Here is a 13,307-nt window from a genome sequence, read left to right as displayed (position 1 = left end):
TGGCAAGGTTTTGGTAGCAGAGGGGAGGGCTACATGTGTGGCTTCTGTGAGAAGCTGCTAGAAGCTTCCCCGATGTCTGATAGAGTGAATGCCTGCCAGCTCCAAGGCAGATCCACTGCTGGCCAAGGCCGAGCCCATCAGCGACAGTGGTAGCGCCTCTGGGATAACATATTTAAGGAGGGGGCAAAAAAACCCCTGTGCAACAGTAACTGCATCTGGAGCACGGAGTGAGAATACATGAGAGAAACAGCTCTGCAGACACCAACGTCAGTGAAGAAGGAGGGGGAGGAGGTGCTCCAGGAACCACAGTAGAGATTCTCCTGCAGCCTCTGGCATTCAGACCATGGTGAAGACCGTGGCAAGGCAGACTGTCCCCCTGCAGCCCACGGAGGGTAAGACTGGAGCAGATATCCACCTGCAGCCCATGGAGTACCCTGTGCCAGAGCAGATGGATGTGCCTGAAGGAGGCTGTGACCTCATGGGAAGCCTGCGCTGAAGTAGTCTCCTGGCAGGACCTGTGGACCCATGGAGGAAGAAGCCCATGATGGAGCAGGTTTGCTGGAAGGATTTGTGACGCAGTATGGGACCCATGCCGGAGCAGTCTGTTCCTGAGGGACTGCACCCCGCGGAAGGCACCCACGCTGCAGCAGTCTGTGAAGAACTGCAGCCTGTGGGAAGGACTCATGATGGAGAAGTCATGGAAGACTGTCTCCTGTGGGAGGGACCCCATGCTGGAGTGTGAGGAGTCCTGCCCCTGAGGAGGAAGGAGAGGCAGAGACAATGTGGGATGGACTGACTGCAACCCCCATTCCCTGTCCCCCTGTTCCACCAAGGGGAAGAAGTAGGGAAATTGAGAATAAAGTTAAGCCCAGGAAGAAGGGAGGCGTGGGGGGAAGGTGTTTTAAGATTTGGTTTTATTCCTCATTACTCTTCTCTGATTTGACTGGTAATAAATTACACAAATTTCTCCAAGTTTTGCCCATGATGGTAACTGGTGAGTAATCTCTCTGTCCTTATCTTGACCCATGAGCTTTTTGTTATATTTTCTCTCCCCTGTCCAGCTGAGGAGAGGAGTGAATGTGGCATGGTGGGCGTGTGGTGTCCAGTCAGGGTCAACCCACCACACCTTACTTATTATATATATGTTGAGTATGCTGTCATTTGCAGGAAAAATCTAGGGGTTTCCACATTTCTGCACATGTATTTTATTTCCCCCTGCCCAAAAGTATTGTTCTGTATTCTGAATATGAACATTCAAGTAAGTATCAATTACAAAACAAAATCAACAGAATTCAACCAGAAATTACTATTTGTCTACTAAATCGTGAATGACGATTTCAACCCTGTATGAAGAACAGTTCAAGGCTGCCATTTTGAATTTAGCATTGCAGATGGTTACCTCAACTGCACATGTTCTAGGAGTTACATAAAGATCTCCTATGGTTTCATTAGTCTACTAATTAGACAAAGGCTTAGTCTTTACACTAATTAAATTTTGTATGTTTCATTTTTATAATCCTAAAAGCAATTTTACTAACTGTTCTCAAAACTCAGTGAATAACAGTAATTTCCAAGCAAGAGCAGCAAGTGTTAAATTAAATAAGGCACAGCTACAAACAACTTTGAGGAGGGTCTGATAAATAAAACACCATCTCAGTCCTATCTGAAACATCACCACCATGACACTTGAAAAGGTATAATAGTGAAACAGTCTTATTTTCCAGTTTTTATCCATATTATTATGTCTTCGGATCACAGAATATCTGGTTTTTTATCCTGCATACTTCAGCTAACAGATCATCTCAGGCATTCTACTCACCAGAAAAAATAATATAATGAAGAGTCCACAGATTAAACACTACTTAGAAAGTCTTTCTATTTATTTCTCCTTACTCCACACTCTCCAGTTGAACAAAGACATGATTGATTTCAAAAATCTAGGCACAGTTCTCTACATGACAATAAAAGTCCAAAGGTCACAAGAATGCTTTACATCTTGTGGAGTTACTCAGTACCCTGAACGACTGGAAACCTGTAAACATCCAAGCTTCTTTGCTATTTTTACATTCTGAAGAATTAAAATGAACAGTTTATACAACATCTCATCTCCATAGCAATCTCTACCATCTTTTAGTTTTCAATTTAATGAACAAAGTTAGATTTTTAAAAAACTGTTCCAAATACAATATAAAAACCTTTCGAGGCTAACATGTTGCCAGCTGTGGATAAATCACAGATTGCTATACAGTAAATAATAACCTGGTCAAATAATTAGGCTTCTTACCAATTTTGGGCTGAAAAATTCATTTGAACTAAAATACATCTGATTGTAATTTAAGGTACAGAACACTATTCCCATGAGATCTAACTCAGGCCTGCATCCAACTCCCTGTTCCTTGGAAAAGCAACATAAAAGTACTGAGATGCAGATACGAGAGCTTTTAGATCCTGCAAAGTAAAGGCCAGGAACTCTCAAAGGCTACAGCTCTGTCTTCTGGGTTTCCTAAAAATCACTTCTGCCATTTAATTGCATTCTGCCAAGAGGTTTTTTTTAATATTTTTATTTAAATAACCATTTGACATTAAGCCATCTAGGAATTAAGAGTTGTGTGTATGAAAACTCTTGTTAAAACTTCAACAAGTAAAACATTTTTGAAAAAAACCTGTAGCAATACCAAAAAAAAAGTTGGAGCAATAAAAAAAAAATTGGAGCAATAAAAAAAAAAAAAAGTTGGAGCAATACAATTCACAGAGTGGAATTGTATAGAATCTGAACCGAACAGATTAGGGTTTAAATAAAGCTAATTAGACCCCCTTCCTTAAGCACTTAAATTGGGTTTGTGTCTATTTTTAGTAGAATTCCAATTACAGCTATGTCCAGTACAGTTACAGGCACCTAGCTTCCTAAGTTTGAATCACAACTAGATAAGCCACAGATCATGCTATTGCAGCATCCTACAGTTTTGTACAGGAATGAACTCCACTAAAGCAAATGGGTTTTCTTATCTCTCATTGGGATTCACAACGAAGTCACTCTGTGACTTCCCTAGAACCACAGCCTGCTTTTGGTCCAGCCAGATGCGTATACAAAGGAATGCCTAAGTCTACCTACTCTAACAATTAACTGTTAGCCAACATTAGCTTTGAGTGTGAGAATAAGCATATCTTGGTATCACTGATACAAAAGACTTTGTATTTCATTAATACAAAGTTCTATTCCCACTAACAAGAAGGTTAAGAAGTCCCTCCAAAGATACTCTATACTGACCTACACACCTCAGTCTACTGAGAATTTTGAGAACCTTTTCACCCTCAAAATCCAGAGGCAACTTAAAACAACTATGAGGAAAATATCTGTAATCAAAGGATGAGACACTTAGTTCATATATAGAGGAATTCCAATAGCCTGGAAACTTACACTGCATAGGAAATGAAATTACTGTGTAAGTATCTATCTTTGTGAAAGAATGTTGTACATTCAAGGATGTACGATAATTGGACAGTGCAGTCAAAGAAAGTGAAATGCAGCAATATTGTACTAAGAAAACCTATAAAACATTAAAGGCTATCAGACATACTAACAGCACGCGGTATTCCTTTGGTGTGCACTGACTGAGATTGAGTATAGCAGATGCTACTGCTTCACGATGTGCCACTACTTTCTGCTGCTCAAAATGGAATGAGACTCTTTTCTATGCCAGGAGATCACTGTTTCTATGCCAGGTACCATTGTACCACAAGCCAGAGCACAAGGCTGAACTAGTACATACAAGAGGAATATAGGACGACAGACTGAATTATTTATATGCATGTTTGCATGTATACATGCACAAAATGATACTTTTCTTATGCACTGTAGCGGCCCTGTTTAAATACAGTCCTTTGGTGGAGAAAAATGTTTTCCTTGTGGAAGAAAGAGAAACAAAAAGGAAGAAATAAGAAAAACACATTTGTGTACTGCAGACACATAGCTATGGGAGATAGCTTGTTTGTAACTTAAGAGCTTTTAAAATTCAATATTAAGATGCACATGACAGCAGTAGACAAAGTCAAGACATTATCATATTAATCTCACTTTTACAATATTCAGGAATTCTTTGATGCACCTTTTAAAATATGCCAGGGTACTGTGAATGTAAGATAGTCTTTTACATTCAAGGTTTTTTTACCGAAACTAGCATTATCAGAGGGATTTGGTGGGTTTACACACAAGCAATTTGCCTTTTCATGTCACCTCTCTCATTTTAATCACACACAGACCCAAAAGGTTTCTTCTGACCTACACTAAGCTCATACAGCGCTAGCTATAGCAGATGTGAGGGCAGCAAATTAAGGGTGTCAAAAACGTCAGCAGCACAGAATCAGAGGGTTGAAGGACCTCACAAAGCCAGAATACCTCCGGCTTTGTTGAAAGTAATTCTATATAAGGTGTTCTGTTCAAACTGAGAAGACTTGCCATCATTTGTTCACGTGAAATAACATGCTCACATTGAATCGGTTTGGATTACATACATGTAATGTTTGCACAACGAGGATCAAGATTAATCTTTTTTTTTTTTAAGCCAGTGAGTACTTCCTTAAAGCCAAAACTGAAATCTACTGTACATTTAGACAAATCCAGGCCCAGATGATAACAAACAGCTTTGCAATTTTGGACTTATTATTGTTTAATAGCACAGAAGCAATGTTTGCATAAGAACACAGAGGAGAGAAAAATTAGGATTGTTTCCAAACCTACCATGCACTAAAATGTACTTGCCCTCTCTTCTTTCTATCCCTTTCTCTTCTCTTGCCACTCCCATTTGCAGACTGGGTTACATGAAAATAACTTTATCATACGGGTGACAGGATTTTGAACCATGGTATTCTGAGCTGATTTGGTAACACCATTTGGTAACAATGTAAAATCAATAAATCACAAGTGTGAATCAAAATATTTAACTTTCAGAAACACATACACAACAGTCTGCTGCCTTTTAAGACAAATTATATTCTGCCAACATGAAAGGAACACATCATTTAATCCAAAATTATTTTATAGCAAGCATTTACATAAAAATGCTATTACAATGACATCACACTCATCCATTTAAAGGGTGGAATTTTTCATGCACATAGAAAGTTTGACAGTTACATAGTGACAGTCCTGATAAATACCGTGATTCAGTAAAGCCCTACAGAAATCATCTAACTTCAAGTACGCTGGCAGTTCCAGTAAAAGAGTGAGATTGCTAAGGTGCCAAAAGAACTTGCACTGTTAAACAACAGACATAACCAAGTCAGAGCTTTTGGACTTGGTTAAGATTCCTATATTCTATACACAAAGAGAACTTCAAGCTGCACCCTTGGGCAGAAAAGACTTCCCTTTGCTCTGTTCTGCCATCAGTCTCATCTGCTGCAGTCTAGCAGAAACATCAGGCCTTGGAAGGAGTGGAGCTGCAACACATGGCAATTCTTGGGATGGAGAATGAACCGCTAGGTAACTGCTCCAGACAGAAGAACTTAGACAAGACTTCCAGGTGTCCTTACAACCAGAAGAGGCTGACAGACTTTTAACTTCTAGCCCCTAAACTGCACAGAGCACAGATTGGGTGCAGTCCATGTCCTACCCACTGTGAGACAAGGCAGTGAAATCACCTTCCTTCAGAACAGGAACCAGAAGGAATCTTCTTGGAATATTAGAGCAAAAGCTCTACATCTGTCTTAGTACTTACGTGAGTTTAAAAGAGCAGGCAACAATTTAAAAACTATCTTTAACACTGAAATATTTGAGCACAATACTTGGAATGGGCAACACTGCCAAGTTAGCAGATTTACTGTCTGTCCCCTTACCTCTTCCTCTGAGTTTTCAGCATTTATACTTGCAAACTGTTCCTGCTTGAAATTATTTTCCTTCCTGAGAATGGCAGAATAGTATCAAATGATAGAAATATTAAAATACTCATAGTGTGGAAAAAGCTCCAGAAATTATTAACAAAAACCCCCATAAATTAAATAAACAACATGACCTTTATTAATGAAGGTCCTTGCGCTCCAAGTAATTTTTTACTTTCTCTAGGAAGGACAAAAATTCTGCATAACTATCCACTCGGGAAATGTTCAGTCTGTAAATTAGTGAAATACACGAACGTTATTTTAATCTATGTACCTGTTCTTCATGTAATAGGTCGTTTAGAAACTTAGAAAGTACCTATACAGTATCAATTGCATTTTGGAACTGTATTTTATCTTGTGGTGATCAGCAAGCGGTTACTTAATGAACAAAACCCCACTGCTTTTCATCCAGTTCCTACTGGAGACAGTTGTTTTAAATCAGGAAGCAAGGACAGCAAGAATGCAACAATTTCTCTGAGTAATTGTTTTGGCTTGTTCCTGTATGCATTGTTTATTTTTATGAAAGTATTGATTTATAACTGGAAAATGACTAAGCTGTAAACTATTGTTTTATCGTTCTGAGTGGGCAATGTCTCTGTTTTTGATAAAAGCCACGTTTCAAACAGTTTTCAGTAACATAGGAAAAAACTTAACTGTCAGTAAATGTGCTTATATTGACCGTGACATTTTCCTCTATGATGGTGCCAGCATGTCAGAAGGAGAGGATTGCTTTCAGACTTGAACAGCTTCTTTGTTGCTGAAGTGAACTCTGATTGCTGCCATATTAGTATCTATCAGATTACAACAGTAGCAGAAAACCTCCAATATTTGACATTATAAGTTAAAGAAAATAATTATTTCATGCATATATTAGCAATTTCTTTCAAATTGTAAACAATTTGGATATATTTTTCAATTCTGATTACTGTTGACTAAATTAAGCACTCTCCCAGAAGTTCTTCCAAGATTTTTAGGACAAAATAATTGTGTGACTTTACTTACGGGATGTATACTCGCAAAGTGTACAGATGAGAACTTTAATAATGAGGTGGAGGTGTAAACAGATGTGTGAGAGAGCAGTAATATACCTTGTTTTGGCGTAGGAAAATGTCATCCTAAATAAAAAATTCTCCTATTCCCCCTGAAACTAAAAAGTTAGTTAAGCTCATTTTGGCAAGATGACCTAAGATCTTAAGATGACGGTTTGACATAGCTCCCTGAAGTGTGCCACTCTGTGAGGAAGCGAAAAAAACTTCTATATTCTCTCTAAAGTTCAGCATACAGCTATATGTGAGTTTATTAAGCTCAGGGAGTGAGGTGTCTATTTTTACTTATACTGAATTTATAACAAAATTTTTGAGGAAGTATTAAACATCATCAGGGAAACAGGAGTCTAGAGTTTTTATTACTTTTATTAATAATTTAACATTTTTGCCTCTGTTTACCCACTTGCAAAATAGTTATAATGATAAATACACCTCCATTGGCAGAACCAGTGGGAGGTTTAATTACTTAACATTACTGAAATGACTGAAATTCTGTGTTGAAAGGTATTATAAAGTACAGGGTATTACCATCAATAAAATATAAGCTACAAATCAAACAAGCTATGATAAAGACCAAGCCACTTTTCTTCTTTTCTCCTAATATCTCGAAAACCCTTTGCCACACTTTTTCTTCACTGAAAACCAATATAATCCTTACTGAGAAAGCAACGCATCTTAAAATATTTGTTAAGTTGTTGATTAAAGAGAGAAACTGTTTCACCTTTCATCCTTCTAAAATAACTCTGTATCAAAATTACGTTTGCCTAACCCATCTATTAATATGAGGATAATGTGTTTAGACCAAAAAGTAGACTCAGACATACCAATTATTGTGTAATGAAACAATAACCAGAAGTCTAAAAATTGGTAATTATATCAATTATGATGTTTGGAACAATGATATAATTGATTTTCAATCTTAATTTCCACAATTTTTGAGCACAATCCCAGGGTCCCTGTCCTGGCAAATACACATTCCAGGAAGTATAGAATAAGGTATGTTTAATTTAGGCCTTTCATGATTGTGCAACATTTGCTTTTTTATGTATGGCTAGTTACATAAATATAATTTGGCATCTCATTAATTATGTAAACATCAACCATATGTTGATTCATTCAAATTTGGTGCGTACATAATATTTACAACATATTAGTAAATTGAGAGAAACTATGTAACTACAAATGCATAGAGAATGTCTAATTGTCTAGACAGTTAATCCTCACTTTGAAAGCTCTGAAAGCAAACATTTAAAACCAGCCTATTCCTTGCTTATTCAAATAGTCTCAAACAATAAGAGTACAAATACAAGCACCTTTTTAATTAAAAGTGTTTATATAAGCAATTATTTATTTTATAAATAGAGGTAAAACACTCAAAGACTGAAACAATGACTGATCATTGGTGTATTAGTAGATAATCACCATGGACTGACTGGGTGGCAAAAGATCTTGTAAAAATGCAGATTATTTCATATGGTTGTACAAAGTCCTGTGGAGAATCATTCAAAGCTTGCATATCAGTACTGCTTACTTAAGAATTTGGTTTTAATATTCCATGTCCTGAAAATCATAAAAATTCTTCTGCTGTGTACATGCAAGAGACTTTTTGGTCATGTGACTATGCACATAAATATTATGACTTTTGGAATGGAGGAGGAAACTAATTTGGGCTTGCCCTGCTGTATTTATAAATACTAGCTCCCCTGCTCACAAAAAAAAAAAGGAAAAAAAAATTCCTTACCAACCTCTTGCTCTACACTAGTGTATACTGCTGTACCTGTGCCCTCCAAGTTTCAGGATTCCCAGGTGATGCAGAGGAACGCGACTGTTACATAATACAAACAAATACAGGAATGAGTCCAATGCCATGAAAAATAAGTCAACTCCAGCACGACTTCTAGACCTTATGGATTTCCCTGTCAACAACACTGTCATACTATGAAAGGTTTCACTTAAATTCAGGCTAGAAAACAGATATAAGGTATAATAGAGAATAGGTATGTTTTTCCCTAAGCACTCTCATACTGAAACACTTAAGCAGAAACCTTTCTTCTCTCCCCCCAACTACCTCTGAGATCTTGTAAATTATAAGAACATAGCAGCACAGGGATTAAATATTAATCAAAGTCATTACCATCATAGTTAGAACATATTTCAAGAGCCCCAAAGAAAGAGCATATTATTTCACTAATAAAGATCGTATCTTCAGAAAGACGACACTGATACTACAGCATGGTAGGTATGAAGAGAAAAAAAGAAATGATCAAGAGATAACACAAAGGATTTCTGAAGCTTATTGCACTATTCAAATGCTAACTCATCCTTTAACTGAGTCTAAGTAAAGCAGACTCACCATGGGCAAAACAGAACTCTATATAGAACCAGAGAAGCTTACGGCGTAATTACAAAATGTAATTTTGCTGGGGGAAAAAAAAAAACAAACCACAACAAAAAGACAAGGATCCAAACCCCATAAATTATATCAGTGAAAATCCAGATCAGCTCTAAAGCCTAAGTGGAGATCCGAATTCATTTGGTGTGCTATAGAGCTACTCAAAGCACAACCAGTCTACCTGAAACTAACATTGTTCACAGGATGACTTATTATTTGCATTAAAGTAATGACAAGTTTTATGGAATAATAGGACTTTGGCTATTTGCAAATTAAGGTGTAAATGATGAACAAAAGAAATACCCTCTCCCCCTCCCCGAGGTATGTGCTAGCTGGTTTTAAACCGCCTACATAGCCTTACGATATATTTAATTCAACAGATAAGCACTGCTAGTACATAAAATTAAGTGCATAGTAAACCAAAATGCTCTGAAGAACTAAAAAAGTAATTGACAAAATAATAAAGGATATATTTCTTTCAATTTCTGGCTTACCAAGTTTAAAAGTGAGTGCGTTAACATTTCCTTTTAAATATCACTCTTCTCACAACTAGCCCCAGAACCACAATTCCAAAAAAATTTCTTTCACAGCAAATATAACATTTACTACGAACACGCAATTAGGACCTAATCACTTGGATTAATTACCACATCAGGGTTTACAATAAAATATTTATTGCTCACACTTCTACACATTAAAATAAATTATTTAAAAGAATATTAATGTTATTGCTTGGCCTTTTAATTTTCATTATATAAAGACTGTTGCATGACTGTTTCTGAACACACAAATAAGTGAGGGTCAGGACCTATGCTAATTCTAATAATTATTAAGTAATATAGTTGAAATGTGGACAGTTGGTAAACTTTAAACAAAGATATTTCCACTTAAATTAATTTGGTTCACAATAACTGTCTGTAGAACACTTTGAATACAATGAGCTATGTTAAGTGCTTAACATTAATTATTATAGTCTGCATGAGTACTTTCCTCAGATTCAAAGGTGGGGGGAATATCCCTAACTATTAGCTTTTTAGAGCCAAACAATACTTACATTAAGTTCCTGTTTCTAATGAACTCATGAGCTCACAACTCAGAAACCCACTTTTAATAGCAGGACCACTACTGTAACAAGGGAGAGTGGTGTTAGTCTTTTACTCCCATATCTTATAACCTGAGGGGAACTTCTCTGCCAAGACACTATCTTCTGTAACATCATATTATTGTAGGAGTAGCAGGTTTCAGCAGTGGCTTCAACTCACACTACTATTCAAGATGCTTGAAAACTCTAAATAAGTTTTAATTTTCTACTGATTATTTTCCATACTTCTCTACTTGAAAGTGACTCCACTCCTGTCACATTATTTGCCCACCTTCACAGAAAATCAGACTACAGCTACAGGAAACATTTTTTTTTTTTTTCTATGTAATTAAAGTGTGTAACATTTTAAAAAACATTCTAGATCAGTAAAAGATCAAGTTAGGTGGTCAGCCTATGGCATAGAACTAACCTTTCCTGAAGCAGAATACTTCTGAGTTTTCAAGTAAACTGATTTTGAGAACAGGAAACCCCTGAAACTTAGTGAGCAAATACCTAGTTGTTCCCTAAGAATGTGTGGCCTGTGACAACACCTCTTTAGCCACCTCAGAAGTATAATGCACCCATGCAGCTTGTCAGTCTTCCTAAGTAGGTACCCAAGTTCAACGGGGTACAGGGCCCTTCCACAGATGTCACGGTGGTTTTAGTACTAACTGGTCATGTGATGCACAGCTTCTGATAGGAACACTGCAAATCACTGATATGCCATTAAAAACGCTAGTGTCTGGCAACATGGAGTTCAGGAAATACTGAATGAGGCTGCTCACGTATATACATAGTGATGCAGTTTTTGATGGTATTTTACCCTGAAATAAACACTACAAAATGTATACACTTTGCAAATGAACCATGTAAATGCACTAGGAGTAGAATAACACCTTAGAGGTTAAGGTCCTCCTGCGTACCTTCAACTTCACATGGAGCTTCCCTGAATTCCAAATTATGAAGTCAATGAGATCTTAATAATGCCAACAGCCCTGTATCTAGACAATTCTTTGGACAGGAATGAGCTCTGCTACAAGAATATTAATTATGAAAAAATGTTCCCTGCGTTTTTTTGCCCTTTACTTGAATCTCTGCCCATCCAATTTGTGCCCTTGAAAACAGAGAGAATAAGAAAAAGGGATACTAAAGCTATCAGAATGTTAACTTGTGTGCTAATTTATATGCTATAACCATGTTTTTCTAGATTAGAATATCAATTAATATCTTGGACATATTGGACACATATAAATAAAGACAAATGAAAAGGCACTCCTTTTTAAATCAGCATTTAAGCTCATGTTTTAGTACTTTTATAAGAAAAGGAAGCTGGGATCTCTCAAAATTATCTCCTCAGTTCTGAGAGTTTAAATCCATTCCTTATGCTAAATAAACATCATTCCTACTTTTTAAACAGCCAAACTAGAACATTTTGGAACTGTATAATAAATAACCTCATTTTAGGGAATGAAAATTATTGGTCCATGTCAAAGTAAAATGCAGCATACATTCCCCAAAGCAAACATGGAAAGTCTCTGTCTCATGTTTTTGATACTTTTTTATGTATCTGTATCAATGACATGCCTCTTCAAAATAGCTAACTATGGAAATCAAGTATTTTCTCTTTACTCCTGTTCCTGCAATGCCGCTTCATCAACATCTATAGTTCAACCCAGGCGTCTACTAAGAAACTGAACACTGGCAGAGTGGTATCAAACACTTCTACAAATAGCAGGAAATGAAAGTGATGGTGGTACTTCCAAACCAGAGTTAGAAGCCACGGATAAATGTTCAACATTGCTTCAATTTTTTGATACTTAGAGCTCTAATTTTCTTCAGGAAGGGCAGTGAAGACACGTCAGCTATTTTCACAAAACATTCCCTGGAGAGCATTATCTATACGATGCTACTTTGAACACCTTCTGCAGAACAAAATTAAGCTTAAGAAGCTCCCTTCTGAAACAGATGTTTGAATACTGCTATAAATCACAGGACAACATATTCACCTCTACAATAGTTGCGTTTATCCTTAGTGATAATTGTTGTTAATCAAAGGGTTAAGTAGTTGGTAATGATGTGAACAAAAAAAATTACTTGACAGGATTCCACCCTCATTCCAATTGCTACCAAAGCGTCAAATGTAATTATAAATTTTCACCAAAGATGTCAGATTCTTACGTTAATCTTTGCACAATCTGACACTGCCATTCTTCTACTTTCATAGATGTGAACAGTTATCACTTTGTTTGTATGTCACCACAGACAACATAATCAATAGTTTTCATATCTTTCTGTTCATAATTTTTGTTAAAATGAATTTTATGAGTGCTGCTTACTTTTGTTCCACTATGAAACTTGTTACTGCTTGAATAGAGAGTACTTAATCTCAACAATAAACATTATAATGTATGATAAGCAGTCGGGAAAAAAAAAGGTTCAACTTTTTTTGCAGTCCCCATTTTAACATACTCTCCTTATCAAATTAATATCTAACAACAGTGACATGAAAGCAACACAATGGATGGCTTTGTTCACTTTAGATGTACTAATTTGAAGCACAAACTGCTTTTCACTCCTTTTCCTTTTAAGTTTTATATTTCTGTAGTAAGCAAATCTTACTCCATGAAACTCAACACAAAAAAATTATAACTAGAAATTACTGGTTTATAAAATATTGCCTGCCTTCATCAATAATTTAAACAGGATCCACAAACAAGTGGATTGCTTGTTTATTGTTTCCATACCCAAACAGCCACCAGGCAGGCTGGAAAGGTATTCTTTCTGACCTGTCACTCAGGTGAAAGTACCACACAGGCACATTCAGCTCTTCCTGCAGTTCTACAGCAAAACTGCTCCAGCTCTGAGCACAACCAGCACTGTTGCTCTGTACCAGAAACAGACACTGATAGATTTC

General features: G+C 36.7%; 1 protein-coding gene across 2 annotated transcripts in view; it reads right to left on the bottom strand.

Annotated features, from left to right (window-relative positions):
* Positions 1 to 13,307, bottom strand: part of ADK (adenosine kinase) — a 290,419-nt gene that overhangs the window by 80,126 nt on the left and 196,986 nt on the right. The gene's annotated exons all lie outside the window — the stretch shown is intronic.

The sequence above is a fragment of the Leptosomus discolor genome, chromosome 6 (assembly GCF_034619465.1).
Source record: "Leptosomus discolor isolate bLepDis1 chromosome 6, bLepDis1.hap2, whole genome shotgun sequence".
Lineage (NCBI taxonomy): Eukaryota > Metazoa > Chordata > Aves > Leptosomiformes > Leptosomidae > Leptosomus > Leptosomus discolor.
The sequence above is the reverse complement of the archived record's forward strand: the minus strand, read 5'-3'. Positions and strand labels throughout refer to the sequence as shown.